The sequence below is a fragment of the Pristiophorus japonicus genome, chromosome 17, assembly GCF_044704955.1.
Source record: "Pristiophorus japonicus isolate sPriJap1 chromosome 17, sPriJap1.hap1, whole genome shotgun sequence".
Taxonomy (NCBI): Eukaryota; Metazoa; Chordata; class Chondrichthyes; family Pristiophoridae; genus Pristiophorus; species Pristiophorus japonicus.
The window spans coordinates 26,044,899-26,070,485 of NC_091993.1; the positions used below are offsets into that span (position 1 = coordinate 26,044,899).

The 25,587-nt window shown below is 43.5% G+C and overlaps 1 protein-coding gene across 1 annotated transcript in view; it reads right to left on the bottom strand.

Annotated features, from left to right (window-relative positions):
- LOC139227620 (D-glucuronyl C5-epimerase-like) overlaps nucleotides 1–25,587 on the bottom strand; it is a 147,524-nt gene that overhangs the window by 64,918 nt on the left and 57,019 nt on the right. Inside the window, exon 2 of the mRNA XM_070858502.1 lies at nucleotides 23,364–23,502. The gene's annotated coding sequence lies outside the window, so the exon portion shown is untranslated. The remainder of the gene's footprint in view (nucleotides 1–23,363; nucleotides 23,503–25,587) is intronic.

Consider the following 25,587-nt stretch of genomic DNA (forward strand, 5'->3'; position numbering starts at 1 on the left):
TAAGGATAAGGGGTAAGCCATTTAGGACTGAGATGAGGAGAAACTGCTTCACCCAGAGAGTGGTGAACCTGTGGAATTCTCTCCCACAGAAAGTTGTTGAGGCCAATTCACTAAATATATTCAAAAGGGAGTTAGATGAAGTCCTTACTACTAGGGGGTTCAAGAGGTATGGCGAGAAAGCAGGAAGGGGGTACTGAAGTTGCACGTTCAGCCATGAACTCATTAAATGGCGGTGCAGGCTAGAAGGGCCGAATGGCCTACTCCTGCAGCTATTTTCTATGTTTGTATGTTAGTCCCATTATCTTACTGAGCACTGCCTCCTGCCGTGTTGTAAATTTTTATGATTTTAACCCTCTGGGGGGGAAAAAAAAGAACTTTTCCCTTCCTCCTGTTAATAAGAATTTGGAGGCTATACCCAAGTTACTATTCATCAAAATTTGGAAGCAATTCTTTGTTATCTACCCTCTCAAAAATCAAATTATTAAATCAAGAGTGATTCAGCAATTATGCCATCTCATCAGTGTACACATGATCCTTCTGGCCTGTGTGCTCAAGAACTACACCTGCATCCACCTACTGAGCAACCAGGGGAGCCAACCAGTGACCAATTTCGAACGACTGTTCAAAGACACTGGACTGGATTTCCAATCTGGTGGGAAGAATAATCAGTGGCTGAGCAAGCTCTGCACACGCTCGTCTGCTGGAGTGTAGACTCTGGGATAGCACTGTTTGCACAATTTTGGCGATATTCCTATTTGCTCTTAATTATTAGACTTGACTGTATGTATAGAGTTTAATGGGCAATTAATGTGCAAATCCAGTACTTTAAAAAAAAAACATGGAGGTTTAGGGAGAGATGCTGTTTGTGAAAAGCAAACGGCGGAGCTGCGTAAACTAACCAGCAAGTTCTGAAGATTTGTAACTCACAGCACATCTCTTACTCCCAGAATTTGCTGGCCGAGTTGCATATTAATAATGGCATGCTTTGTTAACACACTGTTATTTTCCAAGTACGATCCGGCCCAATAGCTCTGCAATGGTCAAATTTCTTGGAGAGGCATATCACAGAGGTACATACACCATTTATATTCATCCATTGTCTTTCTATGGACAGACTAATCCATGACTTAAGTGCAACTCAATTCCTTGAAGGAAACATGTCTGTCCATTTGCATCTTGCTTATCCCTTTGTAAGCCACAGCACTTCCCATTTCCAGTGCAAACTGGGTTGGAAATTAGAGTAAATAAGTTCACACTTTTCCCTAATACTGGCTGCAGTTACATCTTTTGGTGTCCCATTATCTGTTTTCTTTTTTGGGGGGGTGGGGGGGGGGGGGGGAAGGGTTTAGCTTTTAATATTCTGATTTGTGCTTCATCTGTAAATAAAATGCCCAGAAATAAGACTAACTTGTGTAGGATGATCGGTTTTACACAAACATTTTCAAGGATCATAGTAATTAGAAAACGTTATTTATAAAATGGAGCATCATTGCCTAACTACATCACACAGGAAACCTACTTACAACAGGAATCCATTCATGTACGGGATTCATATCAGGATGAGTGAGTAAATGGCCAGCAAACTTGGCACCTAGTCAACAATCCACTCAATGCAAATCAGGACAGAATCAAATTTATCTCAAGTCACCCACTGCTGGAACAAACAACTACAGTACTGGATTAAAAAAATATATAGGCAAGGTGAATTAGTTCAAAATGTTGACAGTGCCTCTAAAGCCCCTCTCCGCATCCTAACTTTCAAAAGAATTTCAGCTGCACAAAAGTAGAATGGTGCCATCACAGCATTGAGATGAGTTAATCAGCAAGCACAGGAAAGACACATTATAGTATTTGGCACACTATGTTTGTAGCAGTCTGTCTGCCTGGGTCCATACATGTAGAAATCACACAATACTACAAAAGGACGCCAGTTGGAAAAGCAATGCATTAAACTACTCCTCGTGAGGTCCTCTACTGGCAGAAAGCAGAAACTCCAACATTGTGACCTACTGTTTAACTTCGGTTAAACATTTTCCACAGGTCCAAATGCCTTTTTCAGACGTACACAAAAAAAATCAAAGTATTTGTCTTTCAGTTCCATGTAAATCAATGAGACAGCAAGCTGTAGTGATGCATAAAATGCATTAAAAACAGACAGTAAGCTACATAATTAATGAGCAAGTTGTAGATAATTTATGCTAGTTATGCAGCATTGTCCATGTAAGGCTATGGTTGAGTGAAGTTACATATATATGCAAATGCTTAATTGCAAAGTGATGCAACTCGAGTTTTTTTCAGTATTAGGCAGGTTTTGAAAACAAAAAAAATAACCATCTGTGATGTAAGTTATCAGTTCAATCATATTTATATTTTTCTGTCCGATGAAAGGTTATCGACCTGAAATATTAACTGTTTCTCTCTCCACAGATATTGCCTGATCTGCTGAGGGTTTCGGTTTTTATTTATATTTTTTCTCATCCAATAGTCGATCACCCATGATATCACACATGGTGGGGTGTCAATTCAGTGCAGTCTTCAGGTGAACACAGAAGTAATTCAGTCATTACATTCAGAAATTGTGCCTTTTTCCACATACAGCAACTTAATTTAATGCCATTTATATTTAAATATACAGGGGGAGAAATTGGGTGCCTTTGTACCTCCTGTTAGTGCGATGGCATTGACTCCCGCCATATTTGGCAGGAGTTTAGCAGCGATGCTACAGCGTCGCATCCTGATCTTCTGCGCCCGGAGATCAGGACGTCATCACCATGCGCGTCGCCCTGTTAGCACCTCAGATCCAAAATTGATTTCCGCCCCCTGCAGCAGCGCGGACAAAAGTAGTAGGTGTAGGTCAGGCGGCCGGCCGCTTCGGGGGCGATAATTAAAGGCGAGGTGTCCGAGGTAAGGTAAAACTTACCTTTCTTGTTGCCGTTGAGTGCCTGGCTGATCGCGTTGCCTTGGTGGTCCAGGTAGGTGCCTTTTACATGGCAGAGCCTGCAACGATGGCCCTTCCCTTTCAGGGAGGGAAGGAGCCATTGAAAGCGGCAGCTCTGCATGGCCCAGTGTGCAGCACTGCTCCACTCATTGGCCCCACCTGCTGCCGTTAGCATTCCAAGAAGTGAAGTGCGTGATTTCGCACTTCATTTCCTTCTTGGAGTGCAAATGGTGATTTTTAAAAAAAGATTGAAATCATTAGCGCCTGGTGCTAGTTTTTCAAACTTTTAGAAATTAGCACCCCAAACAGGAAGATAGTGAATTTCTACCCCATAAACTTGTGGCAATTTCAGAATCGGACAAGTGGAGTTGGCTGGAAAGTAGTGTAATACAGACTGGGAAGCTGGGAGACGCAAGACTGATGTGCTGTAGCGCCACATTGGAGAGTGTAATTACAGTGTGACCAGTTCACATGGGCAGCTTCCATTATAAACGTGGACACAGGAATTTACAATGGAAAAAAAAACAGGACAGGAATTGCGAGATTTCCAACATATTATAGGTGGAGATAATGTCATAATTAAGAATAGGAAATGCCAAAATACTTTGCCATGACATCACAGGAATCACTCTGCAATCAGGGCATCATTTTAGCTCTCAATTAAAATTTACATCTTGTATCACTTCCTCAATCTGATCAAATGCCAAGCAATGTAGTCTACAATCCAACTCGGGGCACTGACCCAAGTAATAAAGTTATGAACAAAGAGGAACTTCAGCTGCATACTTAACGGCAGCTCCATTCCCCATAATCATATAAATAGGGTATGTAGGGCTTTATGCTGATGTTTAAAATTAGACGCTCATGATTGCAATTCATTTTAAGAGAGGGAAAGTTTCTATAAGTGACCTGAGCTTCACTCAGTTTAGAGCATCATCCAAATTACTCAATTGTTTACTTTCTTGCATTTTGTTCCAGGCAATTCATACTCTCCATCTATAATGCATTTACTAAATTTTTGTCTGCACTTCTACCATTCTTCTCCATGTAAAATCAGTTTACAAGTTGCTAAACAATTGTTTTGATGGTGGTAGTAGAGGGGGAACGAATTGACAGCAATCATGAAAGGTATTATGCTTAAAATAACCAAGCAGAGTTCAAAAGCAAGAAAGTTATGATGAACTTTTATAAAACACTGGGTTTGGTCTCAACTGTAGTATTGTATCTAATTCTGGACACCGCACTTTAGGAAGGATACGAAGTCCTTGGAGAGGGTGAGAAAAGATTTCCAAGAATGGTTCCAGGGATGAGGGACTTCAGCTGCATGGATACACTGGAGAAGGAGGGGCGGTTCTCCTTAGAGCAGAGAAGGTTGAGAGGTGATTTGATAGAGGTGTTCAAAATCATGAGGGGTCCAGACAGAGTAGATAGAGAGAAACTGTTCCATTGGCGGAAGGGTGGAGAACCAGAGGACACAGATTTAAGGTGATTGGCAGAAGAACCAAAGGTGACATGAGGAAAAACTTTACGCAGCGAGTGGTTAGAATCTGGAATTCACTGCCTGAGGGTGGTCTAGGCAGATTCAATCATGGCTTTCAAAAGGAAATTTGATAAGTACCTGAAGGAAAAAATTTGCAGAGCTACGGAGAAAGAGCGGGGGAGTGGGACTGACTGAAGTGCTCTTGCAGAGAGCCGGCACGGGCTCGACGGGCCGAATGGCCTCCTTCTGTGCTGTAACCATTCAATGATTTTATTCTATGATTCATTATCCCTTCGCCTATAGCCAGAACTGAAGAAAACGCAAGTTTTAAAATTCATTACATGCAACAAGGATCGGGTAGAGTTTAAGGGACAACAGAGGCTCTGGACTCAGTGCATCTCCAGCTTTAAAACAAATTTATAGGACTCATTTTTAATCCTGGTTAGCCATAGCCTTAGTTTGTTTAGCCAAATGTGGTCAGGTTCTGAGGGCCGCAGGAGCCGCCGCCTCAGCTTGTGGGACGTCGCCCGGTATCGGAGCAGAGAGTCTCCCTCTGCCGCCATCTTGCTTCTGGGCAGTAAGTACTCTCAGTAGAGCTGAGTTTTACGCATCATATATTAACTATTTGAATATTTACATTTTGTGCTCAACTGTCTGAAAAAGTCCTTAAAAAATTGGTGTTTAAATAATGGAAAATAACTGCTCACTTCCAAAATAAAACAGAATTAGGAGGAAGATAGAGCGCAGCTTTAAATGTTATTTCTATAAAAACTAGGAATTGAAAAAAAAATAGGTTACAAAAATGTTAGGATTGCAAACAAGTTGAGAAAAAGAATGGGGAAGAAACTACAAAGTAAGCAGCATTGAAATATATATATTTTTTAATTGCAATTAAAATTGTATTTAGTCCAAGGATATTACAGTAATGTTTCTATATGATTAATTTATTACGGTAAAATATTGCATTACATAACTAATAATCCTAAAACCAATAAAATTAATACTGTATTATTAACATGCGTGTCTGTGTATAAAGTAAAGCTTAAAATCACCTGGCATGGGAGACATGCATTTCCTTCAAGCTGGTGGCAGTCTACAAGAGTTTTTTTTAAATGATATCAAATTCTGGAGAATATCGTGGTACAATAGGATATCCATTAGCCTTCACCTCAAGTGTAGTAGCCCTTTTATTTTCAATCTGTCATGAGCTGAAGAAACACGTTCTTGGGTGACAGCTGCTAAACTATTGATTGCACAGTTGAATAATGAATGTCATCCAAATGCTGACCATTATTCTGGTTTCATGCAGTGGTAGGCAGACACCAGTAGCACTTGAAACTAATCACTGACATAATGTGAACAGAAATATCTCATATACATACATCATCTCCACTTCAGCTCCATATCCCCATATCCCTCAATTCCTAATAAAAACTCAATCTCAGTTTTGAATATATTCAACGACTGAGCATCTACATCCCTCTGGGGTAGAGAATTCCAAAGATTCACAACGCTCCAATTGAAGACATTTCTCCTCATCTCAGTTTTAAATTATCCCAAGTTGGTTACTCCTAGTTCTAGACTCTCCAGCCAGGGGAAACAGCCTCCCAGCATCTACCATCAAGCCCTCTAAGAATCTTATATGTTTCAATTAGATCACCCCTCATTCTCTAAACTCGAGAATATAGGCCCATTTGACTCAATCTCTCCTCATAGTACAGCCCTTTCATCCCAGGAATCAATCTAGTGAACCCCCTCTAAGGCAAGTATATCTTTCCTTAGAAAATTGTACACAGTTTTACATCTATCCTCTTATGCATAATATGATTTACTTTTATTAGTATTACTAACTTCTCATTTAAAATTGTACCATCCCACAATCTTTAGAAGAACTAGTTCCCCAGATGGACCAGCAAGTAGCTGAGCCAGATAGACCAGGAGGGACTCCAGATTCAACCTCGGATCCATAATGAATTAGCCAGCGTTTGGTAGGACACTGCAATTGACCCAACTATCCCTGGGTTAGGGAATGGGGAAGAAAAGTAGACAGACAGATTCCCCCAGATTGCAAGCCAGTCATCCCTGCTGGAAGTCTGCGTGTGTGTGTTAATGTTGGGCAAGGACAGAACGGGGCTTTGCTTTGATGCCCTGTGCATTCAATTAACCTGCCTTTACACATGAATACTTGAGGAAGGTACCAGATGACAACCCATGCCTGTGGAACTATAGCAAACTGTCAATACCTGCAGGATAAGAAGGAACTTTAAAAACAATTCTAAATAATTGCTATCTAGACTCATCTTTTGTTTCTTAACTTGTCCTATTACCATCTCCTTTTGCCTCGCACCATCATCCCTTTTGTCTCTTAATCTCTTCTGCCTTTCATCCAATCACAGACCTTCCCATTTGTTCGCTCCTCCCCTTCCCCTTTTCCCTGCCCCTACACTTGCTTACAGGTTATATCTAAATTTTTCCAGTTCTGACGAAGGGTCATCGACCTGAAACATTAACTCTGTTTCTTTCTCCACAGACGCTGCCTGACCTGCTGAGTATTTCCAGCATTTCCTGTTTTTATTTCAGATTCCAGCATCCACAGTATTTTGCTTTTGTCTAAGTAACTGCAGTTTGGAACAAACAACTCCAACACTTTATGCAATATTAGAAAGGAATGGAATTGTTTACATTTGAAGCTCTCCAACCAATATTCATGACTCGGGTCACAGGCTCCAGTCAAGTGCCAATCCCATACTGTTGGCTTGTCATTTCTAAATGGAAAAATAATCAAATATAACTAGATTCATTTTAGGCTTATTTTACCAAGTAGTTCAAGAAAATTGTGAAATGATGCAACTTTGATGTCAGCAATAAAAGACAGAATTAATGTTGCACTAAATTGTCAAATCTCGTTAATGACTGAAATACACAAGCTGATTTAAGGTTCTAATCCAACTACTCTATTTCAAAAGCTGATAGTAGGATACTGGACCAGAGATATCAACATGGAAAAACAATGCACTGATGATATCCTGCACTAATGATATCCTGCCCCGAGAAACCTTCAGCATAGTTTTAAACAGAATTAGCATTTCCTAAATGTTGACCTCCAGTGACAGAGCATTATCATTTTTATTGATTTGTTTAGGTCAGAAATTATTTTCATTAATGTGCCAAAAATTCAAGGTAAAAATGATATGGACTATATCATTATGAAGCTATGGTCTCAATAATTAAGTATTTTGGATTTTGCTTCATCGGAAACAGCTGCAATGTCCGAAATTGGATCCTTGCACGGTATATATTATAAAACTGTTCAATCATTTTTCTTTGTGCATCTCGTAACACTTGTGCACTCTACTATACATCAAGAACAAATCATGGATCTAGCTTAAGACTTGGAAGCATTGCATAAGGAGTTATAATTTCGCATTTTGTTAGATGAAACAAGATGGTCATCCAGCATGTTTTTTTGTGCACATATGTCCTACACACACACACACACACACACACACACACACGCTCTGTGACTTTACTTACTAAATTGGATTATGAACAAGTGCAATATTATAAGCCTCAAACAAACACTGCAATTATTCATAAAATGCTGAACCGAAATGCAGTGGTCTGCCACCATATGGCTTTTACTGACAATTAAGAGTTCTAACAGCGAACGAATTTCATGGGATTCAGTCTGTTTCCCACAGCTAGCTACTTGGCACATCACTCAAATAGTGAACAGCCTCTGTGAAAATTGCTGTCATAATTACAAGTCCATTTAAGGTACGGTCCAATAAATCTAACTAATCACCAGATGGGTACCCTTATTAAAATCTTTGCTAATGGCACAAATAATAACTTCAAACTGTGGCAGCTGCTGACAAGTGTGCAATAATATTTTTTCAACCAATGCCATGCAGTTGAGTGATCGTTATTGTGGAAGTTTGGAGCACAGCCTACATAAAATGATTTTATATATCTTATAAAAGCATGGTGCTTTTCTCTGAAGTTTTACAATTTTAATCGAAAGCTACTGACTAGATGAATCAACTAGAGCTTTTAAATTAAATTTCTATTGTTTAGCCTTATGCTTGAATATTACCACTAAAAAGTAAGCAACGTCGGGTCATCACAAACAATGCTATGAATGGAAGAAACTAAATAGTTCAGAGTTCCCCCCCCCCCCCCCCCACACTCTCAGTCAGACTGCTTAATCAAACATCATTCGTAAGGCTCTCAAGTTTTAAAATCACTGCAGACTCTTTACAGCCAAGGACACCTCGTTAACAGCAAGTTTTGCGAGCATGCCCATTCTAATAACAGCCGTCTGTGGTGTGTGCCCATTCTCAATTCAATTAGTGTACCAACCAGGAATGAAAGAATCAAACACTGAAGGCCTATAATTATTATCTACCCTTTTTTTGCTCCCATCACCCCACCAGCATTTTTCTTTAATGGGTTAGAATACTGAGCCAAAACTACATTAATTTAATTTGGTCACTCCCATTTGATTGTTTTGGCAGTAATCACAATAAATTCACACGTGTTAAAACATGGTACATCATTTTGCACATGAATGCATTACTAACTATTGGATGCATTGCTTATTGGAAATTTTATGCAAGAAAAATCAATGCCAGTTTGAGACTGTTAAACACACTGCCACAAGTGTGACAACAATTTGCATTTAAAAATAATTTACTTTAGCAGTGGGAATGAGATTTATTTTAATTTTTCAACTGCCTTTCCTATTTTGGTCCTGAGAATTTTGTTGGTCCCTTATGAGTACTGTTGAGTTTTACTGAAGAAAACTTGTAGGGAAATACAACTTTGAAATTAGTGTCTTGGGACGCATTTTTCAAACATGAAAAAAATAGATGCAACCCAAAAATACTTTAAATTCTCAGCTATAAAATTGATTTGAAGGTGCGAATTACAAATGTATGCTTCAATATTAATACTATAAAAGGAAATGAAAGTACAGGTATGAGAGAGAGAACTTTCAGTTCAGTGTATAGTACTCGTCCATCCCATATAAAATTTCAAGTTTCCACATGATTCGCGCCTGATTTTTAGGAGCAACTGGTGGAGAACGGGCTATTTTAGAAATCGCAATTCTCCACATTTTTTTTTCTGCAGTTCTAGTCAGGTAGAACAGTTCTAGTTTAGAACAGAATTTTTCTTCAAAAGGGGGCGTGTCCGGCCACTGACGCCTGATTTGAAAGTTTCCACAGTGAAAATGTACTCCAAACTAAAGTAGAATGGAGCCAGTGAAGATTTTTGTAGAACTGAAAAAACCTGTTCTACACATTAAAAAATCAGGCGCAGGTTACAAATTAGGCGTCCAGAACGAGGTGGGGGGGGGAGGGAAGGGAACTCATTAAATTTGACAATAAATCCTTATTTATACTTCTACAAATATTATACAAATAAATCCAACCTGAATAAACATTTATAAGCCAAGAAAAGATTAAATAAACCATCTTCCTACCTGTGTGAAAGTGCTTCAGCCAGGGAGAATTCTGCAGCCGTTCGTGCCGCTGAGCGGGAGGGGGAGAGAGAGAGAGAGAGAGAGAGGGAGGGAGAGAGAGAGGGAGGGAGAGAGAGAGGGAGGGAGAGAGAGAGGGAGGGAGATAGAGAGGGAGGGAGATAGAGAGGGAGGGAGATAGAGAGGGAGGGAGATAGAGAGGGAGGGAGATAGAGAGGGAGGGAGATAGAGAGGGAGGGAGGGAGGGAGGGAGGGAGGGAGGGAGGGAGAGAGGGAGATAGAGAGAGAGGGAGGGAGGGAGATAGAGAGAGAGGGAGGGAGGGAGGGAGATAGAGAGAGAGGGAGGGAGGGAGATAGTGAGAGAGGGAGAGAGAGAGGGAGAGGGGGAGGGGGGGAGGGAGGGAGGGAGAGAGGGGGGCGTCGGGTCGGGGAACAGGAGCGCGGGTCGGGTCAGTCGGGGGTGGGGGGGGAGCGGGTCTCGGGTCGGGTCGGAGCGGGTGTCGGGTCGGGGCGGGGGGAGAGCAGGTGTCGGGTGGGGTCGGGGAGCGGGTGTCGGGTGGGGTCGGGGAGCGGGTGTCGGGTCGGGTCTGGTCGGCGGGGGGGGGGGGGGGGGCGGGGGGAGCGAGTGTCGGGTCTGGTCGGGCGGGGAGCAGGAGCTGGCCGTGGGAGGAGCCTCATTCACGCAGCCCCAGTGAGGCCATTGGGCCAGGGCTAGGGGCTGCGTGCTTCGGGCCCCTCCCACACAGTTCGGCGCCTGGAGCTACTGCACTTGCGTGCCGACTGTAGCGCGCATGTGCAGAGGTCCCGGCACTGTTTTCAGCGCCGGGACCTGGCTCCGCCCCCCCACAACTCGTGCTGACTGCGCCGAGGGCCAGAGGACCTGTAAGTAGGTGGAGAATACCGAGGATTTTTTTAGGCGCCGTTTTAGGCGCGAAAAACGGGCGCCCAGCTCGGAGGGGCGCCCGTTATTTTTCTTGTGGAAACTTGGGCCCATGGTGTCATGGTTAGAAATTTTGTGCGAGACCAACAATATAGTTTCCCATGAGCTAAGTTACGCTGTGCAGCCTATGCAGATGTTTTACTTAGCTGGTGGGGGTGGAGGAGGGAGAGGGAGATAGTTAAGTATTTCACACCAAAAGTCCTTTTCCAGCACTTCAGTATCCGGTCTCAAATTATAGTAGATTTGACTTCAAATTATATATTCATACACTGACAAGATTAGAACAAATTTAATTTCAATTCAAATCCCCATGGCTGTAGGTTGTATAGTTTTGAATTTCTTTCAAAAAAAATCTTTTGTCCAAAACAAAGTCATGTTTGCCCAACTCAATTTGCTGCCATGTTGACTGCCCAACTATAGCAACAGCTGGCTATCACATTCATGCATGATCTACCTACAGCATGCAAGCTTTTTGTCTTCAAGGGCCATCTATATGGATGCCGTGGAACCACAAGGCCATATACGGCTGTGTATTTGCCCAGTCCTGGTTCTCTGGCTACAGACAGCAGGCTGCGAGCTTTGCACCTGTCCACTCACTGGCCCTAAGTTTTGGGCCCCGAGCTGCACGCCTGTTCTTCGCGCCTAAAAGTGCGCAGGAAAAAAAAGTTTAATTCTCTGGCTCCTCGGAGCTCGAACTCAGCTTGGCGCGGCGCGCACATCACAGCGGGGGGCGGAGCCAGACACTCGCGCCGATTCTTTAAGCAGTGGGAGGCGGGTCTAATTCAAATGAGCCAATGTCGTGGCGGCATGTGTGCGCGCAGTGTGAAACAAACATTGGCACTCGGCTGCCGGACAGCCACTGACGCTGCTCCTATCCCATGGCCGAATGGCCTCAACCCCCTTGGAAAGCTGCTTGCGTCCGGTGTTGATTCTTCGGCTGCCGGCCAGCCACTAACAGAATGAAGGCCTGCATGAAGCACCGCAGCTCAGCTCGAAGGCTGCTTGATGCCGCTGCCGTCGAGACACTGACGCCACACCCCTGCCTGTCTCCAACATGAAAGGCCTGCCTGAAGCACAGCAGCTTCACACAGGTAGGAACATGAATTATTTAATCTTTTCTTTGCTTATAATTTTTTATTCAGGTTAGATTTAATTGTATAATATTTGTATAAGTATGACTAAGGATTGATTGTAGAATTTAATGACATCCCTTCCCCCCCCCCCCCCCCCCCCCACCTCGTTCCCTACGCCTAATTTGTAACCTACGCCTGATTTTCTAAAGTGTAGACAAGGTTTTTTCGAATGTACAAAAATCTTCACTTACTCCATTCTAAGTTAGTTTGGAGTAAGTTTTCACTGCCTAAACTTTGAAAATAGGCGTAAGTGGCTGGACATGCCCCCTTTTGAAAAAAAATTCTGTTCCAAAGTGAAACTGTTCTAACTGACTAGAACTGGAGCAAACTAAATGCCGAGAATTTAAATTTCTAAGATACTCCGTTCTAAACCAGTTGCTCCAAAAAAAACAGGAGCAACCCAGGCCGAAACTTGGCCCCTCAGAACGGTTGATCCCGCTATAAATTCCAGGGTCGGGTCAATTATTTACACAGCCTGAGCTAACGGTGCGAGATGTGGGAAGAAAGAGACACTGTTGTCTTCACGTATATGCCTAAAACATCCATTTAATGGGGAAATGACCTATATGAAAGGAAAAAGATTGTTGGCAGCCAAAACTAATGAGGACTGCAAAAACAAAGGCTGGCAGAACCCTCTGGCTGACCAGAGGGAAAAAAAATTGCAGGAAGGAAAAATTATAGAGGCATCAACCAAGTTTTGGATTGGCAAAACCATCTCTTCCTCCCATTTGATGGATAGAAAATGGTGGATGGGGTGGTGGGCTGCTCTAGTTGACTAGAGATCACTCTCACCAGAGGAAAACAGTTTGCCTTGCAGGAGTTTGTGATCAAGGTCAATGTGACCACTGCCTGCAGGATCTCAGTGATGCTGAAGATGATGATAGCAGTCCCCAAGAAAGCTATCCAATTCAGGCAGTTTCTGAAAATGGCTTTGCATAGCATCACTGCAACAGAACTTACCTGTATGCTTAAGTACTGATGCATTGCTGTCTGTCTTTCACTGTGAATGCTTCTTCAACCTCTATCTCAAGATAGCACATCATACAAGGGAGCAGATCCAAACTAGAGGGTGGCCCAGAAATACAAGTTCATGACTCCCATGAGGGAATCTACCTTTGAGATCCTTGCCTAGAAGATCATAGAGTTGAAAGTTGAAAGCAAGAGGCCTCCCTCTAACATAGGCTAGTATCATCCTAATTTTATGTACTCCGCAACCTGCTCACACACATCATAGGCGGTCCCTCGAACAAGAATGACTTGCTTCCACACCAAAAGGGAGGAGTTCAGATACTTCAATGAAGGATCCGACGTTCCAGTCCTGAACTCCAGGGGTGGAAAATGCATCTGCGTGAATTTTTTTTAACGTGTGGTGACCATTGCACATCAGCCACCACACGGGCTTGACAGAGCTAGGCCTTTATCCAGTGGCAAGGGTTAACCAGGACGACTAGAGACCTGCTCTGCTGCACGGACCTAGTGCGCACACATATCGCAATGTGGGCTGGCCCGTGCTGCTCCTGGGTCCTCGACTCTTCTGGGCCCCATACCCCCATATGCCACACCTCTGCTACGACTTCCCCGCTCCTCCGCTGTGCCTGGGCTCCGCCGATGTTCCAGTCCATGCTCTAGCCTGCGACCTGGGTCTTGATCACGTCACCCAGTCACCCACCTCAAAAGTCATCACACACTTGGGACGACTCGTGCTGGAAGCCGCAGTGGCATGCTCCAGCTCTTTATACTCCCGACCTGTGGTGGGGCCCTCTCGCAGGTCGGTGTGGTACCTGTTCTATCGCCCTGGGAAATACTGGCATTTTCCTGTGCGGATGTCATATAAAGCCATTGAGCCATGTCGAGCTCCGATTGCTATTCTGTTACTCCGCTCACAGTAGCTTGCCATGTAGATGGGAAACATTCTTGAAGTTCCTTTTTCTTGACCAAGGATCCTTCTAGGCAACACATGATGTCCATAACCTCTACTAGAAGGTTCACTACATCTGTGGGCATCTTTTCGACCAGTATCTCAACGACTCGCAGAATTTCACTCTTTGCACGAGCCAAGGTGCTGTGTGCACATTTGGCTGGGACTGCGTATTGGCTGCCAAAGCTGTGTCTGTGGACCTCACGTGCTGTGCTGATGGGACTTCTAGAGCTCTGTGCTGATGCTGAAAAACATCTCACTAGCATTACAATGGGGCTGCCGCTCAGCCCAGCAGCTGACTCTGCCCGCTCAGCACGTCACGCTCTTTCACTCATTGCCACAGCTAGACCACCAGTCTTCACACACATCATCATAGGCGGTCCCTCGAACGAGGCTGACGGGCTTCCAGACTATTATAAGTTGGAGAACTTGCAGAATAGAGCGTGTGAAATAATACAAACCTAAGGGGGTGATGATATATTAAGCCCAATATCCCACCAGTGTGAGTTGCCCCTATGCTATCTGTTCTCGAGTTGTCTTGCTCCAAAACATAAAAATACTTTAGGGAGGAGTTCAGTTGCATCACCAGCTCACTGAAGCCCTCAGACAACAGGGGAATAATCGTAACCAATTGCAGCTCATACTCAAGTATCTCATACACTGTTGGTTTCACTTGAGCGTAGGTTTTGATGTGGAGTAAAACGTGTTGGTTGATGGTTGTGGGTGGATGTGGTGTGAAGCAGAAACTGGGGCTATTAATGGGACAGGTCCTGTTAGACCTGTAAAGCATGGTAGTTGTGACACGGGAGGCTCCACCAAAACCGCCTCATACTGGGTTCGCACTGGCTTTCCCCAGGCTCGGTTATCTTTTTGCTAAGCGCACATGGTGAGATGTTCCGACATGCTGCGTCAGTGGCTGGTCAAACACAGGTTTTCTCCGTGAATCCCCGGAGGGCGGGCGGGGGGGGGGGGAAAAGAGGAGACGGGACGGCGACCAACATACATACATACACACCAACCAACAACTTGCATTTATATAGCACCTTTTAAATAGAAAAAACATCCCAAGGTGCTTCAGAGAGGTGTAATCATACAGAAATGGATGTCGAGCCAAAGAAGCAGATATTAGGAGGGGTGATCGATTGCTTAATTAAGAGATGGGGTTTTTTTTTTTTAAAAAGGTGTGGGGGTGGTTCAGGGAGAGAATTCTAGAGCATGGGGCCTAGATGGCTAAAGAGATTGAAATGACCCATCACTTTGGCTCTCATCTCCTTCAGATAACTCGGGGTAAAATTACTGGCAGGAAAATGCCAGGAGGCAGCCAATGCACCCTGGAGCGAAAATTTATTGGAATGTGAGCCGTGATTTCAGACTGTCTTGGCAGTTGAATCCGAGCTGTTGGATTACAGGAAAACAGGTTATTGGCTCAGTCGATATGCTCTCCACAGTTGAATAGCTTGCTGACACACAGAGCAAGTACTCAAGGTATAAGGCAGTCAGAAGTCCTTGGGACTGTATCTCAACATTCCAATACCCGTAGAAGGGTGAAAGTGGTTCAAGAGGAAATTTCTTTTAAAAATGTACGGTGTATAAATGTTAATTTTAATGAATTTGAAGGCTACACTTTGCAGAATGTTCTGCAAATACAAGTGCAGCTTCTAAAGTTTTTTTACTTGCTCTATATTTACAGCAAATTATAGATCACTGTAAGCTTGTTCTCGACTCCAACACACAGATTTAGAAGTCAATTAAATCTATTTAAAATCCCGAGAGAGCAAGGCATATACACTAGTTGTACTCTTCCAGAGTTGGTGAATTCTGCAGAAAATGCAAGCCAATGTGTCAAGGGACTGTATTTTGTCAGAAGTACAATATATACACAGATTGGATTTGATTTTCTGTAAACTCACAAAAGCATCCGAGGGAACACAAAGCCATTCAATATACTGCTCAAGTGAAAGAGCGCACACACAGGGTTGACAACAAACCAAATTAGCCAAAGGGAGGCAAAATGCGAACTAAATGCTGCCTTATACCTTATGTACTCAGTGTGTGTCATTGTCACATTGCTGTTTATTGCAGCTTTTGGTGTGTAAACTGGTTGTCGTGTTTCCTACATTGCAACGGTGCCTACACTTCAGATGTACTTCATTGGCTGTAAAGCGCTTTGGGATGTCCTGAAATCCTATATAAAATGCAAGTTTTTCTTCCTTTCTTTGTTTAGATGAAAAGCTTGATTAAAGTCATCATCATCATAGGCAGTCCCTTGGAATCAAGGAAGGCTTGCTTCCACTCTTAACATGAGTCCTTAAGATGGCTGTACAGTCCAATACGAGAACCACAGTCTCTGTCACAGGTGGGACATATAGTCGTTGAGGGAAGGGGTGGGTAATTTGCCACAGGCTCTTTCCGCTGCCTGCTCTCGGCGACAAGACTCGAGCTGCTCAGCGCCCTCCCGGATGCACTTCCTCCACTTAGGGCGGTCTTTGGCCAGGGACTCCCAGGTGTCAGTGGGGATGTTGCACTTTATCAGGGAGGCTCCCCAGTCTCTTCCCCACTCCCCAACCCTTCATGAAGTGATTCAAAGCCACAGTTAGTGCCTCCTCAAAATAAACCAATAAACTCCATTCTTTCTAACTACCATCCCACCTCCAACCATCCATTTCCCTAACGTTCTGGCCATCACTTGTATTCCACCATTCTTGTTTGAGTTGGTCTGATCAGCCTTTCCACTCCACCAAAAGCACGGAGACTACATTAGTCAAAATCACTAAAGGTTAAAGACACGGCTCACTGTCACTCATTCTGTTGCAAAAATATTTTCTTCCACCTCCATGGCACTGCTCCCTCATAGTTTAACTAACACCTGTTATTTCATTGGCATTATATGGCCAACTGTTTCTTCCTCCTGTGCTTCCACAAGGGTTTTCACTGCTGATCACGCTCCAGGAATCCCTCTGAGGACATCAGGGGAGAACAGGATCTGTCTCAGCTGATGACTGCGAACGTTCACTTGTCAAGGCTCAGAGATGAACAGCCAGTCATTTGGATTCGGTACCCGATGAGGCAGCAGATCACGAGTAAACCTGTACTCGGCCCAACAGCATTGTGGGAGCACCTTCACCACAGGAACTGCATCGGTTCAAGAATAAGGCCCATCAAGTTCTCAAAGGCAACTTACAATCAACAGTGAGCACAAGCAGGTTATTTGACTTGAGACCATCACAACTTAGCCCAAATTGGTCAGCAGCCAGCAGCAAACATGTATACATTCAACAGGGTAAATGGCAAACAGGTGCTGGAATCTTAGTTGATTATACCTCTCTTAACAACCCAAAGGACACAGAGGTCAATTGCTGGCATCCTGCTCATCGTGGATTTATTAACGCCAAAGATTAAGACTAACTCAGGACCTTCCTGCTCTGTTACACTAGACAGGCAAATTCCCATGGAGCAGAGAAGTAAAGAGCTTTACTCTGTTTTTAATCTACCAGCAGGTGACATAAAAATGTTTTTTTTCCTGCTAACATTTAGTTGTCTTTGATTGTAGATAGGTGGCTTGCTGCAGCAAAATCGTATACCAGTTGCTACATTGTGTGCATAAATAAGCCAGAATAATTCTTCAAAAATTAAAACACAGCAGATGCTGGAAATCTGAAATAAAAAACAAACAGAAAATAGCTCTTCAGGCAACATCTGTGGAGAGTGTATAGGGTTAATCCCAGATATGTGTTTTTATTTCAGAATAATTCTTCACGTTTTCCTCTTGTGGCCTCTAATCAGCACCTACCCTACAGCATAGCCGAGACTGGAATTCCTGCGTATAACCCACAGTTTTCATTTTGCCAACATGAAAATTTCTCTATCTTAAGATGCAAGCCCACAGCTGGAAATGTTAAGATAAGCAATGCCAAGCATATATTATAAAATCAAAAGGCAGGGATTTTGAGATAGTAATCTTATCTAGGTTCAAGTGACATTCATAAATTGCTATAGCTTTGTTCTTGTGCTTTATGATGCCGCCTGAACACCTCAATCAGATTACAGCTTTACAACACGATCAATTGTGAAATTGTTGTTCTACAATTGAGGGAAGAATTGAAACCAACTATCCGCCAAACTGGAATTTTTTTTCTCCTCATAAGGAATTCTCGGAAGATTAAACTCCGAAAACAGCTACAGAAGAAACTATACTGAAGCAGCAGATTTTGCACCCTCCAAAGCAAAAAGTATTATCCTTTGCCATCACAGACCTCTGCACTTCAATTTATTACCAGATTGAATTGCGCAGTGACATTTCACTCTTTGAAGTGATGATCTGACTCAAAGGTTTTACCTTTGGCAACAGTTCAGCTGAGAAGATAAATGTACAGTTTACTTATTTATTCTTACTATCTAAGAAAACCTTAAATAGGTTTGGACGAACTGTACTGCAAACTACTGTAAAAACCCAAGTAAAATCAGGCAATAGTTCCCAAGACTACAATTTTTTTAGCAGCACACAACTCATTTTAATAAAGAATTTGCAAGGTAAAAGTACCCCCCATCAGATCAAAAGGTACAATTACAACTTGCAAAATGGGGGGGGGGGGGGAGAACATGTAAAAAGATAAAAAGGGAATAAAGTAGCAGACATCATGTCAAGATTTCCTACTTCTTTCTTCTTCCTCTTAGGCGGTCCCTCATATCGAGGATGACTTGCTTCCACGCCAAAAAGGGACGAGTTCACAGGTGTTTCGATGAAGGACCTGATATTCCTGGCCCCATTACAACAGTGACTATACGCCAAAAAGTACTTCATTGGCTGTAAAGCATTTGGAGATGTCTGGTGGTCGTGAAAGGTGCTATATAAATCCAAGTCTTTCTTTTTATAGGAGGTGAGTGAAAACTGCATCAAAAAGATGGGTTTTGAGCAGGTTTTGTTTTATAAATGGCTGTAGGATTTAGGGATGGAGTTTAGAGTATGGGCTGAGGCAGCTGAAGGCATTGCCACCAATTGGTGGGCAAAAAGCAAGGGAGATGGGGGTTGTAAGAGTATTTGTGGGGAATGCACATATAGCAGAGTCAGCAGACTGGAGAGCACAGGAGAGAACACAAAGCTGCCAGAGGTTGCAGAAGGCTTTGCAGATAAAGATTTTTAATTCAGTGTATTGAGTCAATGTAGATTAGCGAGGGCAGTGATGAAAGGTGAGCGGGACTTAATGCAGAGCATGATATGCGTGGTTGAGCTTTTGAACAAGTTGGGAGCTTACAGAGGGTGGAAAATGGTTTCCTGACTAGGATGATGCTGGAGAATGAATCTAATGGTTTCAGCAGCAGTGCTGATGGAAGCAAAGTAGTGGTGGAATTGAACAATCTTGGTAATGGATAGGATGTGGGTTTTGAATCTCAGCGCTGGGTCGTACAGTACACCAAGAAAAAAATAACGCGTATTTATAATAGCACCTTTCATGATCTCAGGGTGCCCCAAAGCGATTTACAGTCAATGAAGTACTTTTTGAAGCGTTGAAAAGTAGTAAACATAATAGCCAATTTGTACATATCATGTCCCCACAAACAGCAATGAGGTCATGGTCAAATTGGTTTTGTGATGTTGGTTGAGAGATAAATATTGGCCAGGACAATCAGGTGAACTCCCCTGCTCTACTTCGAATAGTGCCATAGAATTATTTACATCTACCTGAGGGGGCAGACAGGGCCTCGGTTTCACATCTCATCTGAATGACTGCACCTCCCTATACTCTGGCATTCCTCACTTTAAAAAAAAAACTACCAGCCACTTTCTTAAAGAGCACACCTTCAATGTCTCTAAATTATCTAATTACCAATCTCTTTGCAAGGTTCTTGAATAAGTGGTTGCCGCCAAACTCACCATTCCCTGCTCCATCTGGTTTCTACCCCACTTACAGCCTGGTCAAAAACACCAATGATATCCTGCAAGACGGATTGTGGCTCATTGTACCTTCTCTGCCATCATAACCACCGTTATCCACACCAAGCTCCTTCACAATCCATCTCTATCATAGCATGCTCTCATGCTCATCTCTTAAAAACAGAAAAGGCTGGAAACACTCAGCAAGTCAGGCACCATCTGTGGGAAATAGCAGTCAACATTTCAGGGCTTTGGCCCCTTGACAATACTAATCTTGAGGAAGGGCCAAAGGCCTAAAGCATCAACTGCTATTTTCCCCACAGATGTTCCCCACAGAGTATTTCCAGCTTTTTCTTGTTTATATTTTCAGATTCCTGGCATCTGTATTTTGTTTTTTTAATTTTTGCAACAGTCTCTTTGCCACCCTCCCCACTTCCAAATGTCAGCTACCCCAGAACTTCGCAGCACATGTCCTCTGCAACAAACCCATTACCCCAGTTCTTCTAGCTCCTGATGACTTAAAGATCCTAACCTTCATGCTCAAATCCTTCTATGGCTTTGCTCCAACCCATCAGAGCAACTGCTCCAAGTCACATATCCACATCAACAAATTCCACTGCACTGCAACTCGATTCTTTCACTATTGGAGACCAGTCATCACTTGACTACTATGCAATACTTTCACCATACTAAGGGCCCAAATTTCCCCAGCCGCCTAGAGCGGCATAGTTAGCCACGGTACGCCGACTTTGTGGGGCAAAAATCGCGCTGAAAGTTTACCTCGTAATTTGGCCGCTCCTTCATCATTCTGGTCCTGTGGCATGGCGCTGCACAGCCTGCGGGGAGCGGAGCTTCGGCTGTGCTGCGGGGCTTGGGCTCAGCGCAGCCGGCATAGGGGCAGGGCTTGGGCCCAGCGTCTCCGAGTGCCAGCAAGGGGACGCATGTCCGTTTCAGCTTGAATGCGCAATGTACGTTTAAGCGTGCACGCATGCGCAATGGAGCAGGAAGCTTGGCGATCGGTCAATTAAAGGGAGAGTGTCCTCAGTGCCTCGGCAGCATTGGCAATGGGCCATATATAAAGATACGGTGTGAATAGTGATGTTTGGGTGGCTGAGGGAGTGGAAAGGAGTGCTGCATAGGCGCAAGAAAGGTGAGAACTGTGATTTTTGAACATTACCTGAGTGTAAGTCCAATACACCAATGACACAAGAGTGTGCAACAAGAACAAAGAATTTCTTCCATGAGGAAGTGGAGAAACTAGTCACTGTCATCGAGGACAAATGGCTGGAGCTGGATATCAGTAAGAGTGGTCCCACAAAAGTCCCACCAAAGAAATGGCAAGACGATGGAACCTAGTTGCAGAAGAATACTGCGCAGGGGTGAATACCGCAAGATCTGGAAGCCAGTGCAAAAAGAAATGGCAGGACATTGGTCAAGTAGTGAGTGTAGTAATATCACCAACTTTAAATGGAATTGCAATTGTAAATGTGACCATCTGTATTTGTCCCACCCATCAGAAGCGCACCATGTGTGAAAAGTTATATTTTCATCTTTGCAGAAGAAATTGGCTCACAACAAAAGGGAAAGACAGAACAGGAGGAGGGCCGCCAAATCTGCACCAACTATCACCCCTGGAACAGAGGGTTGCTGAGTCGCACCTGCAGAAAAAGAATCAGCTCTGCACAAGCTGGACCCACATGTGAAGGCGAGTCAATAAAATGCATCGTTGCCCTTCAAATCAACCTGCTGACTGGCCTGCTACGCGTGAGACTACTCATGCCACCCATCCTGCCCCCTCCTGTGCTGCTAACCATTTGATTGTTCTGCTGTATTTTGCAGAAGACGACGACAATCCTGAACATCCTGAAGATCCACCAGAAGATCCAGATGCGTGCGCTCCAGACCAAGGCGGGTGGGAGGAGGAGGGGTCCATGGAAATGTGTTCACGGAAATGTGTTCACGGGAGAATGCTGATCGTGATATGGATCCATAGTGCAGGGCATCACATGGCCAGAAACTTTCATGAGCTCCACGGTAACATTCCATGGTTTCACACCTTCCAAGATTGTGGGTCCCAGTGGCGGTGGTTAAATGCATGTTGGAACACCTAGTGCCCCACCATCCCAGCCTACGCCTCGCATTGGAGGGGTGCCACTAGGCAGACCAACGCCAAGGGGAAGGAGAAGCCGACGAGTCTCTCCTGAGATGCAGCCTTCATCAGATGTTAACCAGGTTATGTCATTGGGTGAGGAGACCAATGCCCTTACAAGATCACTCATGGCGACCGTCAGTGGGGTGTGTGATGAGGGAGGTAGCGACACTGTCGGGAGAAATATCAGCACTGAGACGGGAACTGAGGGCGGGCATTTCATTGGGTGTGCAAATGACGGCAGATCCCATGAGGGAGCTAGCTGCTGCAATAAGGGTACAAAGGTCGGATACTCAAATGCCACTCCCACTTCAATCCACGCACCAGCCACCGGTGAGACCCAAGCCGGGCCCCCCAATCCCTCCCCCACCAACATCACCGACCCTATGAGAGAAAGTGCACTTTCCCCGAGATGTGGGTGAGGGATGGGTGCAGCCTTTCTTTGTTGTTGTTGAAGTGTATTGTAAACTTTCCAATAAAATATATTTTGCATTAAGGCTGAATCATATTCCATTTTCACCGCAAAACATTTAGGAACTGTTTTTAAAAAAAAAAACATCCCTCACCCCTACAGTCATGCGTGCCTGCCGCCCCTAGCCGAAGGGCTAGCCGGTGCATTCTGCAGTCGGCAAGATTGGACTGCTCTATTTTCAGTCGCTGATTTATCTTTCCTTTATTTTTGATGTTGTGGTGAAAATATTGTGCTGAAGATGTTGTGCTGATGCTGTGAAGGTGTTTAGTGCTTTAGAATCCTCTAACTCACCTTCCCCCCACCCCATCTTTGGCTACCTGCGTTGATTTCTTAAATGTAGGTCAGGTTTTTCTGTGCCTACAAAGTGGCCACATATACTGGCCTAAGCTAGTTTGGAGTAACTTTTAGCTGGCCAAATTTGCTTCTATGGCCAAAAGAGGTGTAAGTGGCTGGTAACGCCCCCTTTTGGAGAAAAAAAAACCTAAAAAAAAACCTAAGTGACTTACATTGGAGCAAGTTAAATGGGAAATTTGCGATTTTTAAGTTACTCCAAAAAATGCTACTTGCTCCAAAAAAAGCGGGGCAACTCCTGGGGAAATTTGAACCCTAACTCTCTCCCTGCCTTTAAAGACCTCCCAAAAATTGTGCAGTCTTTTTCTCCACACCTGAATAAATTCCTTCCCTTCAATGACCACGATTGACTCCGGTATATTCAATCACTGCAGAAATTAGAGATAAATATAAATCAAAATGAACTCAGTACTCATGGTTTTATGAAGGTATGCCAAGTTTAGAATTGTACTACTGTACATGGTCCATTCAAGTCTCATACGGTTATCTGCATATTGTATGGTCTCTTATTCCACCCTGAATCAAGAGTTTAGACTCAAATTACAAGAGGGGTATTTGTAAATTCAATTTTCTACCAATGGTTTCTCTTTTAGCTTTGTGCTAGAGACGAGAGGAAACTTGAACTCACCTTTTTCACTTTATTGATAGATCAGCTCCATAAATCGTCATTAAGCTTCACTGATGACCTCCAAAGCAATATTCATCTTCTACTGCAGAAAAAGGATGTCTAAACTTGGTTTAGTATCCTGATGTCTGACAGGTGAACACTGGAATAAAAGAAAAAGAATGATCACATTCAATAACAATTCTGAGATTTTGTGTTTGACATGTCAGAATGAACAAAGTCCTCTTCCCAATAATAGAATAAAACCGTGTGCGTGCCAAAATTGGAGGAGCGCAGAGGTTGGCAACCAGTAAGTGGGGTGCCACAGGGATCAGTGCTGGGACCCCAACTGTTTACAATCTATATTAACGACTTGGAAGAAGGGACAGAGTGTAACATAGCCAAGCTTGTTGACGATACAAAGATGGGAGGAAAAGCAATGTGTGAGGAGGACACAAAAAATCTGCAAAAGGACTAAGTGAGTGGGCAAAGATTTGGTAGATGGAGTATAATGTTGGAAAGTGTGAGGTCATGCACTTTGGCAGAAAAAAAATCAAAGAGCAAGTTATTATTTAAATGGAGAAAGATTGCAAAGTGCCGCAGTACAGCGGGACCTGGGGGTACTTGTGCATGAAATACAAAAGGATAGTATGCAGGTACAGCAAGTGATCACCATTGGCCTTTATTGCAAAAGGGATGGAGTATAAAAGCAGGGAAGTCTTGCTACAGCTATACAGGGTATTGGTGAGGCCACACCCGGAATACTGCATGCAGTTTTGGTTTCCATCTTTACAAAAGGATATACTTGCTTTGGAGGGGTTGACTTATGAGGAAAGGTTGAGTAGGTTGGGCCTCTACTCATTGGAATTCAGAAGAATGAGAGGTGATCTTATCGAAACGTATAAGATTATGAGGGGGCTTGACAAAGTGGATGCAGAGAGGATGTTTCCACTGACTGGGGAGATTAGAACTAGAGGGCGTGATTTTAGAATAAGGGGCCGCCCATTTAAAACTGAGATGAGGAGAAATTTCTTCTGAGGGTTGTAAATCTGTGGAACTTGCTGCCTCAGAGAGCTGTGGAAGCTGGGATACTGAATAAATTTAAGACAGAAATAGACAGTTTCTTAAACGATAAGAGGTTATGGGGAGCGGGCGGAGAAGTGGAGCTGAGTCCATGATCAGGTCAGCCATGATCTTATTGAATGTCGGAGCAGGCTCGAGGGGCCGTATGGCCTACTCCTGGTTCCTATTTCTTATGTTCTTATCTCTGGGGGGGGGGGGGGGGTTGGGTTGTAAGGCTGGAGGTGATTACAGACAGAGACAGAGGCCATGGAGAGATTTGAAAATGAGGATGAGAATTTTAAAATTGAAGAGTTGCTGAACCAGAAACCAACGTCTGTCAGCGAGCACAGGGGTGATGGCTGAAGGGTGAATGGGACTTGGTGCAAGGTGGGATACGGGCATCAACAAGGTAACATGGTTAATAGTTTTATAGAACTGCAATTATCTGTAGGTTTGTTGCATTGATTGGTATTTCAAAGGCCTTTAATTTGATTGGCAGGGAAAGGGGAAGAACATTTTCATGATGCAAGACAGAAAAAAGTTTAGACTAGTACAATCAAATCGCATCTGATGAATTCAATAATTACCAGTATACCACAACATTAATGCCATAAAACACGAGCGGCATATAAATCATACATACCAACTGCAATGAGCAATTATTTCATAACTGTGGCTGTGTAGTCAATTTGTCAGACCTATAATCTAGCATGCCTGCTAATTCATCAGGATTTGAATTCACACACAGTAATTTGATTATAACCACCAACAGAAAATACAATCACAGATTCCAAGTTATTTGATACATCATGCAGCCACACAGAAACACATGTACTGGCTTTATAAGACATTAAATTACGGGGGTGGTTACTGGAATTGACTTCCAATATTATAGATTTGCACTAAGGCCATAAATAATAGGCAGCGACAATACATATTTAAAATTCTTGAAGGCACGGTCGCACCTAATCAGCAACACTGTATTCCCATCAGTGATGTAATAAATGGAAGAAAACCTTGCTAAAACAAAAGTAAAGTGCTATGCAGTCTTCATCAATTCCCGTACCCTGAAAAAAAGTTACTGTAGGCAATAACGATAAGCGTCATGGAGACAAGGCGTGCGTTAAATCAAACTACAAATGGAGCTCAATCGATCACTTTCACAATGCTTTATCGACAAAGCACT